This window comes from Augochlora pura, chromosome 2, assembly GCF_028453695.1.
Source record: "Augochlora pura isolate Apur16 chromosome 2, APUR_v2.2.1, whole genome shotgun sequence".
In the NCBI taxonomy this organism is placed as follows: domain Eukaryota; kingdom Metazoa; phylum Arthropoda; class Insecta; order Hymenoptera; family Halictidae; genus Augochlora; species Augochlora pura.
Genome location: NC_135773.1, coordinates 7548924 through 7568648, shown reverse-complemented (window position 1 = coordinate 7568648; position 19725 = coordinate 7548924). Strand labels below are relative to the sequence as shown.

The window sequence follows — 19725 nt, the reverse complement described above, 5'->3', positions numbered from 1 at the left end:
CCCCCCCCCCCGCCTCTCCGGATCGCGAGAAATCCTTTCTAAAAGCGTCAGTCACCGGTACACGCCGTCGAGACGAATGAACCGGTCGTCGACGGCCTCCAGCGCGGCGCTAAGCCGGCGCCGGATGAGGGCAACGGATACGTTTCAATTTCGCCGATGCTGCGTCATTTCCCTCTCTATAGATCCCTCTCATTCTCTCAGGTTTTCTTTTCTCTCTCAGTTTCTCTATTTCTCGCTGTTTCTACCTTTTTCTCTCAGTTCCTCTATTTCTCGATTTTTCTCACTTTTTCTCTCAGTTCCTCTATTTCTCGATTTATCTACCTTTTTCTCTCAGTTTCTCTATTTCTCGTTTTTTCTCGCTTTTTCTCTCCTTTTCTCACTTCTTCTCGCTTTTTCTGTCTTTTTCGTGCTTGTCCTCTCAGTTCCTCTATTTCTCACTTTTTCTGTCCTTCTCGCTTTTTCTCTCAGTTTTTTTATTTCTCGATTTTTTTCTGTCTTTCTCACTTCTTTATCCCTTTCTCTCTATTTTCCTCTTTCTCTCTCTTTCTATCTCAATTTCTCAATTTCTCTCTTTTACTCTCAGTTTCTCTATTTCTCGCTTTTTCTATATTTTTCCCTCTTTTTCTATCTTTCTCTCTCTTTTTCTTGCTTTTTCTCTCAGTTTCTCTATTTCTCACTTTTTCTCTGTCTTTCTCACTTTTTCTCTCAGTTTCTCTATTTCTTGCTTTTTCTCTGTCTTTCTCGTTTTTTCTTTATCTTTCTCTCATTTTCTCTGCCTTTCTCGCTCTTTCTGTCTTTCTCACTTTTCCTCTCTTTTCCCTCTCTTTTTCTCACTTTTCCTCTCTTTTTCCCCTCTTTTTCTCTCTCTCTCTCTCTTTTACTCTCCATTTCTCCATTTCTCTCTTTCTCTCTCTCTCCTCGCTTCCACCAGCCGTTTCTGTTTCGTTCGCAGCCCGGCCCGGTTGTTATATTAAATTCTTTCGATATGCGAACGTGTCCGCGCATCGATGCACGGCTACCACGGGCGAGGGGAAAAAAAGACATCGGGCGCCGCGGACGCTGTTCGAATTTCCGGAACGAGCTTCGCTTGCTTTCTGTTCGCGAAATGAAACGCGAGAACCCGGGGCGCGGCAGAGATCCTATGGACTGGCGGAGTCCTCTCGAATGTCGAAATTCTGTTTGCCGCGCTCGTTCGCGCTCGCGCGATGCCGGATGAACGGGACCGAAATGTAACGAGCTGCCCGGGCGCCGGGGAGTTTAGTGTCTTTCAACGCGGCCGTGTTCTCTCTGCGGCCCGTTCAATCCCCGTCCTGTGAATTGGCAGCGTTATACGAATCTCGTCGATGCCGAGAACTTCTGTTAACCCGCCATTTGATGCCTGTTCGGCAAAATCTGATTCGGTACTTCCGACTGTTACGTAATGGTTCGTTGCTATTTGTTTTGCGGAAACGGGAGCGAATGATGTAGAAACGTGTAGGATTTTTGCGTCTTTCTTTTATTTTTTGGGCGATTTGGTTGCCTTTTTTGCAGTCAAATTTTAGTTCTCGAGGAAAAGTAGGGTGACGAGGTAATTATGGTTAGAGCATGGGCAAAAGGGTTTTAGATTGGAGGATCATGGTTTTGTTAATCGTTAGTAGTGGCCATGGTTAACCCCTTGCGCAATAATAACTAGACTCGTCATGAAGGTTTCAATGCAAGACTTGCTAAATATGAATATTATTAATTTTTCTCTAAATCGAAATCAAATTGAATTTTTCTATTACCATAGTAGATACCATTCTGGTCGAAATTAATTTTTCTTGAACCAACTACTGTTACATAATATTAAAAATTGAGTAGGAAAAAATAAAGAAAAAATCTGTTGATTATATCTTCAAGAAAAATTGTAATTCAGTCATCAAAAACTACCCTCCAAAACTTCAGCCATGTCTAAAAAATTAACAGCCATATCTAAACAGAATATTGAAAAATTCCATACTATAGTTTATCGATCCGAGAAATCAGAATTTCTTGAAGACAGACACGAATTGAACTCGCGTTGGGAAAAGTGTATCGAAAATTATACATTGAAAACGGGGTACATTTTGATTAAATCGATAGCTTTTGAAAAAGGATATGCAGTTTTATATGCCCGCTTAAAAATCCGATATTTCGTATGCGCCAACCTAATAGCACTTGGAGGGTGCAGCGTTCGCGGAACTCCGCGAACAATCAACGCGTCTCGAACTATTCGAAGGAAACCGAACAACGCTTCTCGCGTAGCCAGCGCGCGGCGGATCGAGGGGGGTAGCCGTGACTGTTTCCTTACCCGATTATTATCTATGTATGCAACGAGCGTGTTGCAGCCGAACTGGCCGGCGTATATCAATCAATAAAGGCGAGCGAGTTGCACGTGAACGCATCGAACGCGGGGCAGGCAACAAGTCATCCCAGCCGCCCTTCTACCACCCCCTCGACACCGCCCTATATAGTGTTCCGCCCTTCGCCGTGGCTCTAAGGCAAAGAGAAGTTGCGTTTAATTACACGAGGACAATATTGTTTCTGCGCGAACGCTCCGCCCCTTTGCAGCCCGTAATATCGCTTTAAATAACCGCAGGCGCTGTTCCTCCGGGGCGCGGAGAGAGCGTCGGCTGTCATTTTTCTGTCACTCCCGTGCCCTAAACTGTCAACTGTCCTGGCCGAGTTTCCTACTCGGTATATACAACTCTCCCTCTCTCTCTCTCTCTCTCTCTCTCTTTCTCTCTCTTTCTCGCGCGCCCTTGTTCATTTCATTGTGTTCCTCGTTAACCCTCGTCCGACCCCTAGCGTCAGTTATATTACTCGTTCCGTGGCAGCAGGCAGCAGCCCCGTCTTCCAGCCACGATTTATTACTTCATTCTTAACTCCGAATCTCGTCCGATGTAACCGCGGCTCTTCGTTTATGCGAGCCGAGTTCATGGAACTCGGATATTTCACTGTCAAATTGACTTTTCATATTGCGTCGAGTTAAGCCGAGGCGATGGACTATAGAGTTTTAAGGGAAATTTGTTTGTTATGCGAAATATTTTATGGTTTGATAAAAATGTAATTGCTTACTTAATAATGCAGACGCAGCAGAAATATTGTAATAATAATCTTTAGATTTTTATAGTGTTATTTTAGTGGATATTTCACTGTCAACTTGACCTTTCATATCGCTTCGAATTAATCCGAGTTGACGGACCTAGGATCTTTATGCAAAATAAAATGTTCATACGTTTTGATAAATATATAATTCCTCATTTAGTAATGCCACTACGTCAGGAATATTACAACAGTATTCTTAACACGATGAGTGCCGACAATCGACCATTAAAATACCCACATACCTAAAACAATTTAATTAATCAAAACGGAACTAGATAGTTAATATTTATTATATGGGATGGAGTTAGAACTTTTTCGCATTAGAAACATTTTAGTCAAATTTAATTTTTACAGATATATAACAATAAAAATGAATTTTCAGGATTGGTCAGAAATTAATTGATATTGAAGGCTTATATTATTTAGATGTGGTAAATATAACGCTTACGCAGTTTCGCGTCGCCAAGATGGAATATCCGTTTGGTCTGCTAGGACGAGACCGTCGAGCACGGGGTATCACTGAAAGATAACACTCGAACGCTCACGTGTGCGACCGGTGTGGTAACTGCGTGCCAGAAGGACCTGTTGAAGTCCCAGGATTGGAGCGTCGTGTGACCAATAAACGTTCTCAATTAGGCGTGTTTGTACGGCGGGAAGATTTGCGATTGGAGTTTGATCAAATGATACTGCAAATAATATTCTACAGTATATATATTTGTAGTATAATATATAGTATATATATTATTCAATTTTATTTCCGAATTTAATTTAATTCCTTAATTCAATTTTATTTCCGAATTTAATTTAATTCCTTAATTTTATTTTATTTCATAACTTAATTTAATTCCTTAATTTTATTTTATTTCATAACTTAATTTAATTCCTTAATTTTATTTTATTTCATAACTTAATTTAATTCCTTCATTTAATTTTATATTCTATTTCCATATTATTTACTCATTCTATTTTATTTAATATATATGTATGTATATATTAAGAGAAAAATGAGAAAAATTCTTTCTGGCAGCTGACTTTAATTTTCGGACTGTACTTAATCTAGAAGGAGCACATTAAACATTAGAAAAATTGACGAATAAAATCATAAATGATCTCTAGTATATTTAGTTGTATATTTCCATTGGGAAGGTTCGTCGCTCGAGGGTAGATCTCAATTTTCAAATTAATTTGGCAAAAATTACAAGCCTAATAAAGCAGAACAGTTAATATACAAACCAATAAATCAGCCTTAAACAACAAACATCGCCAATCGATTTCGCATCAAAAAATAAGTAAGGAAACCTTATAGTCTTATATTACAGAGACCTTATACTTATAGGGGACACCCTAATATTCTCTCTAGCTAGCGTCGAAAACGAAGCGATCGCTCGATGGCGTCTCCTTGGAGAAAATCGTAGCGGCGCCGACGACTTCATCGTGAACCGTGCAAATCACCGCGGAAAAATAGAGTGTCTCTCTCCCCCGTTCCGTAGCGAATTCCGCGTCGATACGGCACGAAGAGAGAGAATGTACTAATACGTGACGGGCATTACACGGGGGAGGAGGGCAGGCGGTCGGTTGTAATATTTTCCTTCGGATTTTCTGCGCTTTTTTCCCCGCTGGCGAGAGAGAGAGAGAGAGAGAGAGGGGGAGTAAATGCGCGCGGGGGCACCCGGGTTCGGCAGATTCTGGTCCGCCGGAACGCTTTTGTGGAAATACATTGAATCCCGGTATCCGTTCCACCGGAAACGAATGCCCGTGACGTGATTGCTTTTATAATATCGTGATCGAATGTAATGGGAGTGCGGGGCCGTGGAGAGAGGTGGTCGAAAGGAGAAAGCCGCGCGCGCGAGGGCGGCGGGGGGGGGGGCTGAATTCTATCGGGAAAGGGCGAAGGGAAATCGATTCCGGGGTCCGCGTAATAAAGAGTGTAAGTTATAGCGGACTGTATCCTCCGCGTGGATTTTCTAATAAGTTGATACGTGTACCGGGTGGTGCGTCGAAAAGACTGCACTGTTTATATTAGGTGAAGTGAAAAGGGTGCGATATAACTGTAGCAATAAATCGAGGCGTGGTTCAAAACTATAATTATTTAGTATGAATGGTACAATTGGGTTAGGTCTCTCTGTGGACACTGCACGTTTACCGGACAGAAGACGGCTCAGAACAGACAGCTGTACAAGGTCTCGCTTCACACTATAGCTCTCCGACGGAAACGGAAGGAGAACTATCTCACGATTCATACATATCGTATGGCGCGAAATACAAAATGTGATAGCTAAGCTATATTGCAACATCCATTATTTCCAACAATAACAACACGTGGACTCGGCTGCAGATTTCTTCAAATTAAAGAAGTCGATCGAAAGCTCCCGCAAATGACGCTTATTCGGCTCTAAACTCGACATCTTCGCACGAAAAAAGGTATATGACGCTGATACAAAATCGGTAATATTTTAGGGTTATGTTGTTGCCAGATGTCCAACCTTGCGATATAACGTTTTACTACAGACAATTTCAACCATAACGTACTAGTGGTGCTATTTTTGGTGAAACAGCGGGAACTTATTAATATTTTGGATTCGATTTAAAATCGCTCCGACCATTTTAAATCAAAGGGTTAAACCGAGCGCTTGAAACGAAGTATTTGAAGGGAACTTGCCGCGCGGTTTCCGGTGACCATTCTATCTCTTTTTCTATCTCTCTCCCCCTCTCCCTCTCTCTCTCTCTCTCTTTTTCGTTCTCTCTCCGCTATATCGAATTTATGCTCGGTTTACATGAACGCATAACAAGCCATCAACTGTACAATGTTCGTCTGTTACAATAACGAATTCAGAACGGCCGAACTCGGCGGCGGCCGCCCCCGGGGGAAGACTTTGGACAGGGCTCTGCGTTAGATACGCATTCATCATTTACGCGCGCGGTCTCGTCCGCCTATTTTATTGTTACGCCGGTTGTACAGTCCGGACGGCGAACAACCGATACTTTCCACGGCTTTTACGCGATGCTCTCGCCGACCACGATTTCGAATATTATTTTAACCGCGTGATAACATTATACCGCGCAACGGACACCGGATTTATTCAATGAGATCGCCGTGTTAAATGCGAAGTTTTGTTTAAACGCGCGCGCGATAGCGTCGATGGAAATATCGGGGATATCCTCTTGAAATTTTCGGAAATTATTAATTTTTTTTACATTGCGGTCCGATGCGCTTTTGTTGAAAATTGGGGAGAGGGATAATTATGTAATGCTTTGAATATACGCATTCGATGTATAAATGTTGTAATTTGAGTGTTTGGGGTTTCTGAGAATTAATTGAAATTTTCAGGATTTCTGTTGAGGTTAGAATACATCCAATTATATTGCTAAATAAATTAGAAATGACCTTAAATATGTTAAGAAAAGGGAAAAGTTATTTAACACTTAGACTGCTAGTTAGATCGGTTCCAATTAAACTCAGAATATAAATATTATAATTTAATCAGCTTTCTGAAAATAAATTGAAATTGTTACGATTTTTGTTGAGGTCAATAAAAAATTGCTAAATAAAATTACAAACGATTAAATCATATTTTTCTCAAAAAGAATATATTAAAAGAAAATATTTTTCTCCGCTGTTTAAGGGTTAATAAAAAATATAACTGCATAAAACTTTTCTCTGTCTGAACTAAATAATTGATACAAATATTTTTTATTTTTGTTACAGGTACGCATCTCTATTTTTTCATCACCGGTGAACCGTATTTGTCGTCGCCATTCGGCGCCCAGGAACACTTAATTTTGTCAGATTGCGGAATTCAATAAACAGGTAAACAACTAATATGTACCGAACCGGCCAAAATGACAGCAATCAGTCAGCGAATTGATGGCAATACAGTCGGCGTTTGTTCGGTCAACAAAATCCGGTGGCAAATAATCGCGTTCGCTTCGTTCCGAAGACAAGAACACCGAATCGAATTGTTCCAGAATTTTACGTTCCACAATTTTTGTTTTATATCCAGTTTCAAAAAACCGTGCTCGTAGATAGAGTCGCATACAAGGTGTCGCCCTGAAAAGGGACGGGGATCTACATGAAAGGTTTTTATCAAAATTTGGGACTGTTTCGTGCGCGGGTTCGTTTTCGAATAAATTGAAAAGTCTGATTGGAAACAGAGAAAAACGTAGTAAAGGGAGAATTTGAATGGCGTTGGTTCGTCTATTTTTCATTTTTTTTTTTACTTTTTTTTTCGTAAATGCAACTTTTACGCGGACGCGTTCATCGAGTAGGTTTTGCGTCAAAAAAAAAAATAGTTTCCAGCGGAGGAATGACGGCGAGGCGAACAATGCGCGTGAAATGTTAATTTTTTAGATATTTGATGATAGTTTTTGAAATTAATCGACTGTGTTCTAAATGTCTGAACTGTGCATAGGTGAATTATAACAATAGAACTGGCATGGATTATAGAGTTATTGCAAATTATTTATTACTATTATTACTTACTAAATTGTCTTCAAAATAAATTTCGTCTGTAAACAATTTAAGTGTTTGTTGAAAGATAAGGCGACTAGACTTTCGCAATGAGAAAAAAGTCGTTACTTCTATCCACCTATTTATCATCTTAATTTTTGTAAACTGTTTAAATTCGTCTCTTCAGAGTGAATTATACGTTACGTCGATCCGTAGAGTTCTTCGTAATTCCAGCGAGCACGATCCTCGAGCAACCAGTTCACCCGACGACCACTCACCCCGTGGAGAACGTCTTGACGCCGGTGACGACTATTTCGGCGAGGCGATCGAAGCACGTTAATTACCGGGAGCTCGCCATTCAGACACGCGCCGGTAATCAAGTCGAGGTCGTCGTACCAATTTCCAATAACCGGTTCGCCGAGCCGCCCGTGGCCCGATAGTCACGATTGAATTAAACGCCCGCGCCGGGTCCGAGTGCACTTACTCCGCAGGGTCTCGTAGGAAGAAACCCGGATCGTTTCGGATAACCGGCGGACGAGCGACGTCGCTAAAACCGGAAGATATTAGACTATCCCATAGGTTTCTTCCCTTTTTTTGCTGCGAAATGAATACACGATATTTGTTGTTTACTGCGTTAAGCGCCACGCGTCGGTCCCTAGATTTTCCGTTCGGGCCGCGTCGGTCCCTAGATTTTCTGTTCGGGCCGCGTCGGTCCCTAGATTTTCCGTTCGGGCCGCGTCGGTCCCTAGATTTTCCGTTCGGGCTGCGTCGGTCCCTAGATTTTCCGTTCGGGCTGCGTCGGTCCCTAGATTTTCCGTTCGGGCCGCGTCGGTCCCCAGATTTTCCGTTCGGGCCGTGTCGGTCCCTAAATTTTCCGTTCGGGCCGCGTCGGTCCCTAGATTTTCCGTTCGGGCCGCGTCGGTGCAGAAAACAATTTTAAAAGAGACTTTGTCACCAACGAAACGTACTTTGAAAGAGCTCTGGGACGAAACCGATGCCATAAAGGCTAAGAGATAAGCTTGCATATTTATATAAATACAGCCAGTTAGAGTCACTCATAGCGTGGCGCGGAAGAAACTTATGGGACAACCTAATATGAATACCCGAAGGAAAAACGTTCCGACCCATTATCAAGGGATCCTTCCGGATGATTCCTAGCGTGGGAAGGGGTGGTAGGGGAAAAGTGGTAGGGGGTTTGGGGGGAAAAGATCGCCCCCGATTGAAAATTCATGCGGTTAGGACTGTATTTCAGCGCGGCCGCTTAAGCGGATTTCCGGCCGATTCTAATCAGGGGGAGCCCGCGTAATGAATAATAATGAGTATTATCCCCCGCGATTCTCATCGCGCGTTGCCCCTCTGTCGATACAGGCGATACCTATCAGCGGCGATTTCGAACCGTTTTAATTAGCCGCGCGGAGAAAATCCCAGAAAGTTAGGGGACTGTAATTGGCCGGCTCCGTGGAGTATTAATGTCGACGATCGATTAATGGCCGCCTTGCAGATTTTCTTCGAGACTATTGTTACTGAAAGCTATTGTTCCCTATGGCGGGTCGATGAATCTGATAGGTCGTTCGGGATATGAGTCACTGTAGCCGAGTGCTCGAATTTCGATTCTGGTATCGTGTTAATACTTTGTACGTAGTTTGAAGATGTATTTGAAGCTGTTTTCACTGCAAATGCAAAGTAATTTTGGGTAATCTATGGAAGTTTTATTTTCAATTTTTTCTTTGTGCAATTTGTGCATATGAAATTGAGTCTATATAACAAATTATGTCTTTAAGAATTTTTTAAAAATGGATAAATTGAGTTATGTATAAATTTTATTAAAATATCGTGCAACAATTTTTAGTGGGCTTTCAGAGTCACCATTTCAATGCAAAGGGTATATATACGAGATATTAATGTTATTGATTTGTTTCAGTTTAAATAAAATTTTACTGTAGTAATTAAAACTTGAGAATGATAGTAAATGAACGTATATAAGATATGACGTATAAATAGTCTCAAATATGTCTCAATGTGACAGTAAAATATGTCTCAAATATGACTCAAATGTGACTCAAATGTGACACTAAAATATGTCTCAAATCTGACTCGAACATGTCTCCAATGTGTCTCAAATATGACTCGAATATGTCCCAAATATTACTCAATTAAAACTCAAATATGTGACGACTCAAATATAAACTCAACTACGACCTCTTCCCAACTATTAATAACAAAATAAATTTATTCACAACATCCGCACAATTTCACGCGGTTTTTCCACTTCTCTTTCCTAAAAATAACAATCACAGTTAATATCTGCTATCTCACGAGAGAAGCGGACGAGGCCCGAGTGCAACCCGTCGGAAATCCATGCCGAACAAAACTAATTGACTTCGCCGAGGACGCGTTAATTACCTTAAACGTGCACAGGTCGATACGGGGCCATCGACGTGGCGCACGTTTTCCTTTCAATGAACACCTCCTCCACCCCTTCCTACAGCGAGGCTGATAATTGTTCGCGACATGTTTCACCGGGGGGACGACGGCCCGGCGAAACGTAAAAACGGCGATCATTAATAAAAGTCGGTCGGCGGCCGCGTGATCGGCGGGCCACGTGCGACGCGTAATTAAACGCGCGTTTTCGATGCGGCGAAGAAACGCGTGTCCGCGAGCGCGAAATTCACGGGGGCCGTGTCGCAATGCCCGCGCAAAGACTGTTTGCGTAACGGCGGTCGGTTGAACGATTGCGATCGCGGCATAGATTGTATCGTTTTCTTTCGCATTGTTCGCGTTAATTGCTATTCAGGGAGGACCCGAGTGTTCCCAACGCCGTTCGACGCACACAGTAATCTGCAATAGTCACTATTTTGCTGTGCGAGTTATCAATTTATAATGTTTAATATTTAAGATTTATTAAAAATCACTCGTAATGGAAAATGAAGGGTTGATGAGGTTATTTTAAGCAATTTTTTCCTTTACAACAATTTTCTACGAGGCTTCGTTGACGAGTTATTTAGGAAAATCATTGACCAATGAGCGGCTCGCTCGGTGAACGCTAGGTGGCGGAGCCAATCGGCGGAACTGGGCGGTGCCCGCTCGTTGCCTCAGCCGCCATACGCTGGCTGGTTCGTGCCTATTACTGGTCAGTGATTTTTGTTAATAACTCGTGAACTACGCGTGGGATTGAATTTTCGCAAAGGAAAAAGTTACTTGAAATGATCTCAGGAATTTATTTTTTCTTACGTTGCGATTTCGAGCGACTTTTTAGACGCCCTGTAGAGGCGAGAGAGGCTCGAAGAATCGTGCTTACGATTGTGATACGATTTCAATTTCGCGAAGTTCAGAGAGACACTATACTACATATATAGTATAGCATATAGCGTAGCATAGCCTAGCACAGTATAGCATAGCACGTAGCAGCTATGTTACACAGTATAGTATAGAATAGTATAGCATAGAATAACCAAGCACAGTATAACATAGCATATAGCATACCATAGCGTAGCCTAGCACAGTATAGTATAGTATAGCATAGCACAGCATAGCATATAGTATAGCATAGCGTACCAAACTTTTCTCATAGCTTTTCGCATGCTGCGCGAGAGTCTACGCCATACGATCTCCATGAAAAGATTTATTAAAAAAATAAAAACAGTTTTAAACGACGATAATGTTATTTTATATTCGACGCTTCGTTCTCACCATTAATCGAACCGAAATGGCTCCAATAGTTGACGTGAAATCGTGTCGCCTGATTTATTGTAGAAAAGTTCATAGAATGCCAGCAAAGAGAGTTAGAGCCGCTGTTATTACAGAAAAAGGTGAACGAGGAACTGAATTAAACATCGACAAATGGGTGTTGAGCACTGTCCGCGTAGCAGCTGGGAGTGGCAAGCATTAAGCTGTTATGTCCGAAACGATCCATTTTACGATGCCGATCATGTGATGCGGTTTTATCGTCATGTACTTTTATGCTGCAGACGTACTACATATAAACCGTTTTAATGCGTTGACGGCTGGAATCACCGCACGGAAAAATCCCACGAAATCACGGTGATCCGGTTAATGATACTTCCGACGGAAGCGGGCAGATTCGAGAGCGGTGAAAAGGTTTGATCAAAATTCGAGTCGAACCTCGATTATCCGAGCTCAATAAAATTATACAATTCTTTTTATAATAGGACTGTTGTATAGCAATTAAAATGAGTGTAGCATGTATCGTTTAAAATCATTTAAGGAAGAAATATAGTTTGATGGTGGCGTGGGTAAAATTTGAAATAATTTAATATAAAATAGTATATATTATTTTCGGAAATAAATGCTATTCGGAAATGATATTCTATTTAATGCTTAAGAGAAATACTGTTTTATTAAACATTTAAATCGTGAGAAAATGCTATTCACTAAAATATCTAGAATTATTTAGAAAATAATGTTCAACTACTAGGTGATAAAATATTGTTTTCCTATATTTTAGTGAAATACTTATCTCAGAATATCTACTATTATAACATTATAAATTTAATATTAAAAATAATATTATTATATATATATATATATATAAATATATAAATATATATATATATATATATTATAAGCAAACCTTAATATTATTTTTATTAATATACATTAATATTATTATATCATAAAAATTTAATATTTTCCCCCACTTCTGCGCGACGGTAATTAACATTCAACGCGGTCAACCTGATCAACGAATCCAGTCCCCAAAAATGGTCCCGAAAAACCTGGCGATCGTTCGTTTAAATAAAGTAGCAGTTCAAGCTAGAGGAAAAGCAGCGGCGATCGAGCCATCGGAATATGTATGCCGTGCGCAGAGGCACGGATCATTGGTAAGCATTAATGCAGGGGTGGGCCGCGCTTTCTCGCGACTCCGCTTTTGTATCCCGCCCGGTCTCGCGTCTATTGAATTAACAAATCCTCCCGGCGCAATTATTGCTTCGCTAAATTCCCGTACATGCGACAGGACGGGGGTAGGCTTTGTTTGAAATTCGGTTGAACTGCTTGAATTATTCAAATTCCACGGTCGATTTGTTAACTATGTATTCGTGTAAACGCGAGGGGTGGTGGTGCGCTGCCTGTCCGGTAATTTATTAGAACCGTCGATGGGCGAGCAGCCGGATGATTAGATAGCGACGGAATTATCCTTTGATTAACTATGCTTGCTCGCGGCTCGATCTCGCGCTCGGTGAAAGAAAAAAATACTAATTTGCTACTAAAACAGACAACTTCGGTACTGTGTACGTTACAACGAGTCACGAATGACTCCGGCATAGGAGGACGGAAGGTTAATGGCATCTGCGGTAATTCTCGATAGGTTGCGTTTCCCCTATATTAGATTCGGAATTTCGTTCTGTTTTCCCGCGTTGAATCTCATCGCGTGAAAATTGGAAAAGTTCAAAGCGAGCCGCGCGGCGTCGGCGCCGGGTTCGAAACGGCTAGGCGAGAGGCTGCCATGCAGAGGGAGAGAGAGAGAGAGAGGGGTGAGTGCGAGCGATCGGCAGAGAAAAAAAGCGGAGGGAGGTTTTAAAGAGGGATAGCTCCGAGGGGATGGAGAATATGATAGGGTGCGACGGCGAACGAGAGAGACAGCGAAAACGAGAGGAAAATAGAGAGAAAGATGGAAAGGTAGCGAGAGAGAGAGAGAGAGAAATAGAGTAACTTAGAGAGAAAGAGAGAAAGCGAGAGAAATAGAGAAAGAGAGGCAGAGAGAAAGCAAACGAAAAAGAAAGAAAAAAGAGAGAGAGGAAGCGAGAGAAAGAAAGAAAAAAAGGAGAGAGAAAGCAAGAGAGAGAGAGGTAGAGAGGGAGAAAGCGAATGAGAAAGAAAGAGAAAAAGAGAGAGAAAGCAAACGAGAAAGGAAGAGAAAAAGAGAGAGAGAAAACGAGAAAGAAGAAAAGAGAGAGAAAGCGAGAGGGAGATGGAGGATCCCATTGTTCCAGCAACCGAGGGCACCGTTCGATTTCACGGGGTGTAGAGTCGCCAGTGGAACGAATCAATTGCGCGAAAGTATGCGTCGGGGCGGCGTTTAATATGGCGTTTTCCCCCGAGCCGATCCGGCCGCCCAGATCGTTCCCATAAAACATCCCCCGGGCCGAGAGACGCCGCGTCTCCGCGATCGCTTTCGACGGACCGGGATAAACAATCGTGAACCAAAGGAGTTCCTGGAGAAATCGGATCTTCCGCTTCCGTAGCTTGCGCGCGGGCGTGCTCGCCTCTCCTCCGAGAAGTTGTTGCTTCTCTCCGCAGATCCGATATAATTAAACTTGCCGAGGAGGACCACCGATCCTTAGGCGCGTGAAGGTCTTCGGTGAACGATTGCACGCGATCCTCGGAACCTGGATCCGAAAACCGAGATTCCACCACGTCGCGTTGCTTCCCCCTTATAGTTTTGCCGCGTCGCAATTGGCCGACCCAGCCGACAGAGGTACATTGAGGGAGATCGTGCAAGTGCTCTTTCTACCGGAATTAACCCGTTGCCGTACTTTAACGAGTCGGGCTCGCGACGAAGATTTCTAGTAATAAGCTGTGGTTTTCATATTAAATTATATTAAATTTTATTCTCTTTTTATATATTGAATTTTATTCTCTTGTCACAAGGCCAAGCACTTATACGAGGTGTATATTTTCCTATCTTAATTTCCATCGCTTCTAAGAACATTGATTTGTTTTTGTCCACGCGCAAATATCGTATTGTGGGTAATACGTAATCTATTATATAAAAATAAGTCGGGTTTTCCTTCCTGACGCTATAACTCCAGAACGCACGAACCGATTTCCACGGTTTTGCATTCGTTGGAAAGGTCTCGGGCTCCGTGAGGTTTATAGCAACCGAAATTCTGGAAAAATTTCAACAGAAAAGCAGGAAAACAGGGAAAATCATTTTTCATATACAGCGCCATCTCTGATAGATAGCATGTACTACAAACCAAAATGGTTTATAAAACAAAAAAAAAACTTTTCTTCATCTTTTAATCCCCAAACGAAATGTTACAAAAAACGAAGCCATCTGGTGGCGAAACGGAGTTCGCCAGGTTTGCTAGTATTTCAATAATAATAAATCCGAATGTGACAACGACCGGATCAGATTGCGCCGGCGAAAGCGCCGCGGTTATAATAAATGGGCAGCGTTTGAAAGCGCGGCAAGCGTCGATCGACCTGTTCAAGTCCCCCCGGCAACCTAACATTGTTCGCCGGCGAACTGTTGTCACGGCACGGATGAACCCCTCGTTGAAAAATGCCGGCCGTGGGGTGTGTAGGATCGGCGACGACGGTGCAACGCGTGAAGAAAAGTTGCACGCGCGACGATCGTATCGATTCCGCTTTGTCCGAAGACCGTGGCGAAACGCCGCGCGTCCCGGGTCCCCCCCCCCCCCCCCCCCCCCCCCCCCCCCCCCGCCCACGGTTGCGGTTAATTAATAAGTGCGCCCTGGCACGGAACTAATTGCCGTGTCGTGTGTAACGAGTCGTTGACAGGCTCGATAAGTCGTTGTCAGCGCCGGGGCGAGAGAGAAAGAGAGAGAAAGATAGAGAAAGAGAGAGGGAGAGAGAGAGAGAGGGAGAGAGGGAGAGGACGTATAGCCAGGCGCTCATTGAAAGAAGATTAGCTGTGGGGCTTCGTCAGGGGTCCTCTACGAAAGCTAATATTTCCGAAGCCGGACGACCGCAGCCTATCGGTTAAGTTTAATTGCCCACGATTAATTACTTCGGGCTGCGCATATGCGATTCAGTGGTCCCGAACGGCCAACCCGAAACCGCCGCCGCCCGAACTCTGTGTCGCGATCGAGGAAATTCAGTGGTCGAGTTGACTTTCATAAGGCCTGGCGACAAGTGTTTATTCGATTATTTATACGGCAAAGCAACGCGGCGCTCCCGCGCGAATTGTTTCGAGATAACGTTTTACATTTTACGATATTTGTTAACCATTTGACTACTGTTGGCGCCTATTGGCGTCCGAAACATGTGGCTCCCCGGTACTGTAGGCGCCAATAGGCGTCAAGATCAAATTTCGCCCCCGTTTATTATTAAATTTGATTAATTATATATTGTGTAATATTTATGCTATATATATTGGAAAAAAGCTTAATATTATTGTTCACTTCAAGCAATATCGGTTTAATGTAATAGAATTCATTATATTGAATATTTTAATATTCAAAAACATAATATTCGAAAAACTACGGCTATGCCAAAGTCTGCCGTAGCCAAAGGGTTAATATCGTCGCGCCCCTATTCTTGCAATGGCAAAACGTCGCTCAGCCACCGTTATCAATGGCCATTTAACTAACCAACGATTAACACGTTCGTCGCCGCGTCACCCATATTTGGGTGACACTAATTTCTGACCAATTTTCAAAATTTATTTTTATCATTTTCCGAATGCGAAATAGTTCTAATGTCGTCCTCCATGATAAATGTGAACTTTTTAGTTTTATTTTAATTAATAAAATTGTTTTAATTATGTGGGGATTTTAGTGTCTAATCGTCACTATGTTGGGGGATTTAGTGTCTAATCGACCGTGTTAAACACAGTCGGCACGGTTACGTCATGGCTCACGAAATTCCGTCGACCAACGCACAGGACACCCATAAAAATCCGCGGTTTCTAAAAGTCGCGCGGTCAGAACGTTTCGGCGAGATACGAGCCGGATTACAGCCAATTAGCGGCTAAACGAGACGCCGTTCGTGCGGGCGAGCGTTATGGAAGATTTAGCGCGATCTTGCGTTTGGCGTGCCGCGAGAACGAATCGATCTCGCCGCGGCTCTGAAATATTTACGGACTTATTCGGAACGGCGCGGCCCGGGAGTTATCGTTGGCGTGTGTAACCGAGAGATCGCGTGGCGCAAAAAAAAAAAAAACGGCCGCGCAGAAAAATATGTGCGCGACGGTGGGAATTGACGTTGATTGTTCCGAAAGGGTTTCGCAATATAATGTCACCGTAACCGGCGTTGGGGTTCGCCGCGAAGGCTGCTTCATCGTTTCGCCGAACGCGGCCGGCTACGTAACAACGCTTCCGATGAATCTCGAATGAAATTAATCGAGGAAAGAATAAAATGAAATTATTATTCCGCGGCGGCGGCGAATATCGGCGGCGTTGTTTAGCCCCGGCGGTTCCATTAGCTGGTAATTCGCGACTGCTACGGACGCGACAAAGATTAATAGTCGGACTGACCCCCTTCGATTGGCCGATTAATCAAGAAGTTGATTAAGCTTCGAATGAGAACGAACCTCGGAACTTAACGGTTGGGGAAGGGGAGGAGAGGGGGAAAGGAGGCGTGTATGCATAAACGCGGACGCTAAGGGAGACTTCTCGCGAGCGCGCCACGGTATTTGTATTTGCGAGAGAGTTGACCCACTTGTTTTCAGGGGAACAAGCTATTACATTGTGATCGGTGTTAAATGACCTGTCGGGCACGCTGCTTAAGGCGTCCCCCCACTTCCCGCTCCTGTAACCCGGTATACGGATATTACAATGCAATTTGCGTTGCCACGGGAGATACGGGCTCGCACGCGAACGATCTTTAGCCGAACAAATGACGCGGGGGCCTCTCGAGTCGCGCTGGATGATGCGGTCGAGCGGCTCCTGTTTAGTTGTTAATCGTCTTGTCGAAGTCTTGTCGAAGATTGTCCTTGTCGATTGCAAAGGAAATAATTGATTCTTGTTCTGTCAATATTAATAAAATTGAAATATTTTTTATTTTTGGGATAAAATTTATTCGTTTATAATTTAGATTTAAATTAAGGGGGGTGAATATTATTTTGTTTTGTAAATTTTATATTTAATTTAAAATTTAATTTAAATTAATAATATTTAATTTGGTTTAAATTTAATTTAATAAAATTGAATGTGTGGATTTATTTTTATAGAATTATTTTATAATAATTAGTAATTGATTTTGTACGAGTTACAAGAATCAATTTCCATTGAACATAACCTCTTTACCTTATAAAATGGAAATGTTACATGTCAGAAACGTTACTTTAGAATTACAGTTAAAATGGCTTTGAGTGCAAAGGGTTAAAAAGGCCCTGACCCCCATCGAATCAAGTTCCGCGTCTATCTGGCCGCGGTCAGGTTATGTCGCGCGTCGAAGAATACGAGAAGACCGAAGCAACCGCGAGACGGAAATCCGTCGCAATAGTCAAACGAATCAATATTATCCCGCGTGCATTATTTCCGGAACGAGGCGCCCGTCTCGCCGCGGCTCCAATTCCATTCCACCGTTATACACTCGGATATTGCGTGGGATTCCGAGATTATCCCGAATCCGGGGGCCGCCTCCTTTGTCGCGCTCAAAAGATTTTCGCGAGAGAGGTCGGCGAGCCTCGCCTCGGGAATAAGGAACCGCGTACCGCCGCGGCGCGTTGAAACGACTGTTTGGTCCCACGAGAGAGAAATAGAGAGAAATAGAGAGAAAAAGAGAGCGAGAGAAAAAGAGAGAGAGAGAGCCAGTGGCACGCGCAATCTTTCCCGGGCATTGTTCGATTCCGAGAATAACGCTCGACGGAGCAGGTGACCGGAAATTCGGCGAGCTGTTATCGCGCGTTGGAGGAGGAGGAGCTGCTCCTGGAGAACGCCGTGTCACGAGCAGAAGGAGGAGATCGGCCGCGAACTCGACGCGGACAGGCTCGATCCGGCGTGTTCCAAACCTTTTATCAAGATCCACGCTGCGCGACGAAATGATAGGACACCAGAGAATTTTTCGTGTTTCTCAAAACTAATAATGCATAGAAAGGTTTTGCATGTACAGTCAGTCCCATAATTATTCGTACCCTCATTGCTTACGTAAAACCACTAGGAAAAGAAAAAAAAGGGACGCATGTCAGATTTTTTTGTAAATTAAATAAAAATCACACTTTTTCTGCACGTGTCCTATCATTTTGTCGTACTCGTCTATTACATAAACAGATATAATTCCTCTGAAAAAACATAATCAGCTGCTGTTTTCTCACATGTTAATTTAACATGTTAATTTTTTCAATCCAAAATCTATTAGTACAAAGATTATTTTAGAACGTGATAAGAAAAATTTGAGTGGTGCCTCGGAGTCGCCACTCGAGTGCAAATGGTTAATAAATTATTGATTTCTTCTAGATTGAAATCAAATTGAATTTGTCTATTGTCAAAGTCTGGGAAAGGAAATAAATAAAGACGATAGAAGTGACAAGAATTATCTGGTTCTATCAAGGGAAATATTAAGGACAAATAAGTGGTGATAAATGCAACGTCAGATGAGTCATAGTGCAAGGGGTTAATAAAGAAGGGGTACTGTTTATATAGCTGCGTGCAAAACCTTTCCATGCGTTATTGGTTTTTGAGAAACACGAAAAATGTTGGGACGTCCTATCGTTTCGTCGCGCAGCGTATAAATCGTCGGCGTGGAAATAGGCCACGGGGACGCCGCGACGGGAATTTCCGGGGGCTCGCGGAGACGTTCCCGTAAATAATGCAGCCAACGGTCCGAGTTACGGCGTCCTTCGAGCCGACGTTCCCGCCCTCGACCCTTCTTCGCCGATAAGAATTCATTTCCATTCTACAAGCGTTTCGAATCGTCGCGGAGCCCCCACTCGCGCCTATCCCTTCGTCCGCGTCTTTCCTCTCCGTTTGCTTCATTTAGCTGGTAATATAACGCGGCCGTCTCTTCCCCCGCGGGATTCGTTTTTCCTTCGCTGCTGCTCTCCCGTCGGGGCGATCGGGGGCGAGGCGGAGGACGGCGCACGGCATAACCAAGTTCCTTGCTCTCTTCCTCTCTCTCTCTTCCTCTCTCTCTCTGTCTCTCTGTCTCTCTCTCTCTCTGTCTCTCTCTCTCTCTGCCTCTCTCTCTCTGTGTCTCCCTCTCTCTCTCTGTGTCTCCCTCTCTGTCTCTCTCTCTCTCTGTCTCTCTCTGTCTCTCCCTCTGTCTCTCTCTCTCTCTCTCTCTCTCTCTCTGTCTCTCTCTCGCACTCTCTCTGTCTCTCTCTCTTTCTACGTTTGATGTCCGTCGCCGTAATCGGCCGGGCAATTACAGAACAAAAGGATCCCGCCGGCTGGCAGATGTAGGACGACTTTATTCGGAGTTAAAGGTGGGGGGACGTTTCATCTTTGCGCCACGGCGTCTAGGCAAAAAGGAACTCTCGTGGCATTGTTTGCTGCGGGAGTTTGCTGACTGAGAACGTTCCTCGC

General features: G+C 43.3%; 1 protein-coding gene across 6 annotated transcripts in view; it reads left to right on the top strand.

Annotated features, from left to right (window-relative positions):
• The window catches only part of Kek5 (leucine-rich repeat, immunoglobulin-like domain-containing kekkon 5 protein), a 653304-nt gene that overhangs the window by 483105 nt on the left and 150474 nt on the right, over positions 1-19725 (top strand). For 2 of the 6 annotated variants that reach the window (XM_078188258.1, XM_078188266.1), the window contains one exon: positions 6812-6913. The exons of the other annotated variants lie outside the window; for them this stretch is intronic. The gene's annotated coding sequence lies outside the window, so the exon portion shown is untranslated. The remainder of the gene's footprint in view (positions 1-6811; positions 6914-19725) is intronic. 6 annotated transcript variants of the gene reach the window in all.